This window comes from Mastomys coucha, unplaced genomic scaffold, assembly GCF_008632895.1.
Source record: "Mastomys coucha isolate ucsf_1 unplaced genomic scaffold, UCSF_Mcou_1 pScaffold5, whole genome shotgun sequence".
NCBI classification, from domain to species: domain Eukaryota; kingdom Metazoa; phylum Chordata; class Mammalia; order Rodentia; family Muridae; genus Mastomys; species Mastomys coucha.
Window position 1 is genome coordinate 110,912,198 of NW_022196911.1, and position 4,177 is coordinate 110,916,374.

General features: G+C 50.5%; 1 long non-coding RNA gene across 1 annotated transcript; it reads left to right on the forward strand.

Annotated features, from left to right (window-relative positions):
* Positions 1-1,702: 1,702 nt before the first annotated feature.
* LOC116079074 lies at positions 1,703-3,938 on the forward strand. Its single transcript, XR_004113747.1, has 2 exons — positions 1,703-1,892; positions 3,507-3,938. It is a non-coding gene; the product is annotated as an uncharacterized LOC116079074 (long non-coding RNA).
* Positions 3,939-4,177: the final 239 nt, after the last annotated feature.

Consider the following 4,177-nt stretch of genomic DNA (forward strand, 5'->3'; position numbering starts at 1 on the left):
TGCGTGTTCAGGTATTTCAATGCTCTCTTCCCAAGTCGGCCTGTCTCCCCAACCCTTTATTTCCCCCTCTGTCCCATCCTCATCCCCTTCCCTGTCCCCTGTCCCTGTCCCCCACCACATTCATGCTTCTCCTCTGACAAGCAGCTAAGCAGGAGTGTATCAACTTGGCCTGCTAATTAAGTCTGCCCTTGCCATGTGTTGTGGGGAAGACTGAAGATTAGAGGGGTCAGACACCTAGCTTAAGTTCAGGGGCCACATATCTCCCCTGTATCTGAGTCCCAGGCAAGCCTACACAGCTCTTAAGTCTCTGCATTCCAATTCCACCGCCTGCAAAACATCCAAATGGCTTCACCTATGCAGAGGTTTTCCTTGTCTTTTAAATATGTGTGGGCATGGTGGAGTGGGACAGCATGTGCACCAGAGTGTGCGTAGACCTTCAAAGGCCAGGGGCATCCAATCCACAGGAACTGGACTGACCAGTAGGTCATGAGATGCCTCAAATGGATGCTGGGGCCTGAACTGGTTCTCTGCAAGAACAGCAAGTGCTCTTAACTGCTCTTAACTCTCCAGCCCCTCCACCATCTTTTCTTGGAGAGAGAGAGAGAGACTCTGTCTCTCTCCCTCTCCCTCTCCCTCTCCCTCTCCCTCTCCCTCTCCCTCTCCCTCTCCCTCTCCCTCTCCCTCTCTCTCTCTCTCTCTCTGTGTGTGTGTGTGTGTGTGTGACTGTGGTTCTCTCTCACTCTGTGTGTGTGTGTGTGTGTGTGTGTGTTGTGTGTGTGTCCGTGTGTCCAGATATCAAAAGCAAGTGTCTTTCTCAATCACCCTCCACCTTAGTTTTCGAGACAGGGTCTCTTGCTGATCCTAAAGCTCACCACGTTGGCTCACCTCTGGCTCATGAGCCCCAGGGATCTGCCTGACTCTGCTCCTCCCACCACAGGGGTCACAGATGCATGCTGCTGCTGCACCCAACTTTTCATATTGCCCATGAGATCATGCTCAAGCATGCTGGGGATCCACACTCAAGTCCTCATGTCGTCATAGTGAGCTTTTACTTTATTAGCCATGTCCCCAGCCCCTTCTCAGGCTATCTTTGCCCTCTGTGTATGTACCCCACGCATGGCAATAGAACCTCAGGCATACAATCCAGGCCCACTGCCTGCCAGGGCTCTGGACACTGCCTGTGGCTGAGACTCCCTCCAGTCTTAGCTGTGCATTTCACTTCTGTCCAGACATTCACATCCTCTTCCAGTGCCACAGATGTTTGCACAGATGTTTGCATATACAAGATCTGACACATTGCCCCCACTGAGTACGCACACGCACATGCACACACTTGCTGAGCAGAGACACATCCACACCTCTCCAGACCCCACCCACTAGACACAGCCTCTTGTGGGGAGGCCCCAGCTGCTCTCCCTGTTCTCCCTGCTCCAAGCAGATTATCCAGCCTCCATGCCTGAGATCTAGGGCAGTGCCAGAGCCCCCAGCGTGCGCTCAGCATCCCTCCATCCTGTCCTGAGTGTTGCCTCCTCCCACCCCTGCTCCCAGAGCCCTGGCTCCATTGATTGGCCTTGCAGCTCAGCAGCCAGAGATGTACCCCAGCTGGAGGAAAACACTTAGAATTTATGGAGTGTCTGATTTTTAATCAGTTTTTTGTTCCTGTGCTGTAATTGTCCTAATTAGATATACATATTTTGATGAAGGTTTTTCCAAAATAAAAAATTGTAATCGAATCTTGCTTGACATTCTTTACACCCACTCGTTCGCATCCAGACTTGATCAGCAGTGGCCCGGAAATCAGGCATGGGGCTTGGGCGTCTCCACTCACCTCCTCTGGACCACTACAGGGCCATCCTGCTGGCACCCATGAACCAGAAGGCTGATCTTGACTGGTAAGGGCAGTCTCCTTTGGTCTGGGCTTTCAAGGGCTCCATCAGGATGGGGCATGTCCCCCATCACCATCACCCCGCCCTCAGTGGCTGGCAGTATCTCTTTAGTCAGCTCCAAATTGCTAGGCATTGATGTACCCTCTCTACCTATGCTTCTGCCTCTGGGGACCCTGCCATCTCCACGAAGAACTGAGAGCAAGGACTGGGGACACAGTGCAGTTAGGAACATGCTTGTCACACACACTTAAAGACTTGGGTTCGATTCTCATGACTCATGAACGTCTGGATGTGGTGGTATGTGCTAATAATCCCAGCCCTAGAGAGGCAGAGATGGCAGATCCCTGGAGCAGGTCCCTGGGGCTCAGTGGTCGGCAAGCCTTAATCAGCAAGTCCCAGGTCCCCCCCCCCCAAAAGATAGAAGTCTCCTGAAGAACAGCATTCATTGTTCTCCCTGGCTTCCACATGCTACACACACACACACACACACACAGTTCTGATCAATAATCAAAATGCCTGCCACTTATTCAGAGTCTAAGTGCGTGGGGCCCCGTGTTTTACATGCATAAGCCCTAATCTGCACAATAACCCTCCAAGGAATTTCACGAGTAAGAAATCAAGACTTGGAAAGGGTAATTCGCTACCTCAAGGTCACACAGCAGTAAGTGGAATATTACCAGCTCCTAGCTACAACCATGAGAAGCAAAGGCTCCCTTTTACAAGGGTACAGGAGGAGCTGCCCTCTCCAGAAGCCCCTCTGCATGAGACACCCACTTAGCTCATCTCAGCCCTGGACCCCAGCATCGGTGTGCACCCGACCTTGAAAGACTTAGGGTATAAGATTCCTCCTGGGGTGGGTGTGGTCTGCAGCACAGACTCTCGTGGGTGTCTGGTGTGTGCCTGGGACCTGGAAACCTGCATGTGCTACCAACATGTCAGTGCTCAGACTAAGGACAATAACTGACTTGAAGGCCCCACAGCAAACCTGTGCAAAAACTGTGCTGGTGTGTGTATGCATGCGCGCACGCACAGGTGTGAAGGACAACACATTCTCAACTCATTCTCAACTGCCACCCTCATTTTTATTATTTGTTTGGAGGTAGTGTTGAGATGGGGTCCCTTACTGAGACTTGGGGCTCATTAAGTTAGGCTGGCTGGCCATTGACACCCAGGGGTTCATTCCCCTGCTTCTACTTCCCTGATGCTACTGAGATTACAAGTATGTATGCCTCAACTAATGCTCTCTTTCTCTGCCCCCCACCCTTGCAAGCCCCTAGGAACCGTCTGTCTCCATTATCCCAGTGTGAGATTACAAGCTTGCATACCTTTGTGTGTGTACATGTATGTACAGGTACACTCAACTTGCATGAATATGTTTGTGTGTCTCTGAGTGTTTGTGTGTGTGTCAAAGACAGGGTCACTGAACCTGGACTTCATGGTTTTGACTAGGCTGGCTGTCTAGCAAGCTTCCAGGATTGACCTCCATCTTCCCAGTGCTGGGATTTCAGATATGTGCCATTGCACCCAGAATTTTTACATGGGTGCTGAGCTAGGTCTTCATTTTTGACAACAAGCACTTTACCTACTGAGTCCCCGCCTACACCCGTCTTTTTCATATAGGTGCTGGGGCTCGAACTCAGGCCCTCAAGCTTACACGGCAAGCACTTTATGGACGAAGCTGTTTCCCCAGCACTGAGTCTTATTGACTCAGCCTCAAACCTACCTCGACACACTCGGCTTTGGGATGTGGTCCCCCTGGGACTCGCTAAGGCACATTTAACCTTGAGGTGCTATCAGCAGAAGCACCAGACAGCACCGAAAGGCACATGCCACCAGGATGAACGTGCCACCATGACGAACGTGCCACCATGATGAACGTGCCACCATGAGGATGGATCTTCACAGCAGAGTTCACTCTATTTTTAGCCACCAGCAACAGTGAATGGCTTTCCTTCCCATACTACCTATCCTCAGAACTTTACTGAAGACCCTTTATGGTTCTTCTGTGATCATTTAACCAAGTCTTTCTACTAAATTCTACCTGTTAAAGTAGCTGGTATAATGTTATGTGCATTATATGGAGAGACATGAACAGATAGATGTTTGTCAGACCAAAGTAACAATACCATCAAAGTCTAACTTGATGAGTCAATGGTTTTATTGGGGTTACTTACAGGAGCATGGACAATTCAAAGGGAGCTGTATCACTGAAACTCTACCCCAGCATGAGCGATACACAGAGAAATGCAGGAACCCTGGAGCTCACAGCACAGGCAGCTCATTTGGTCTGA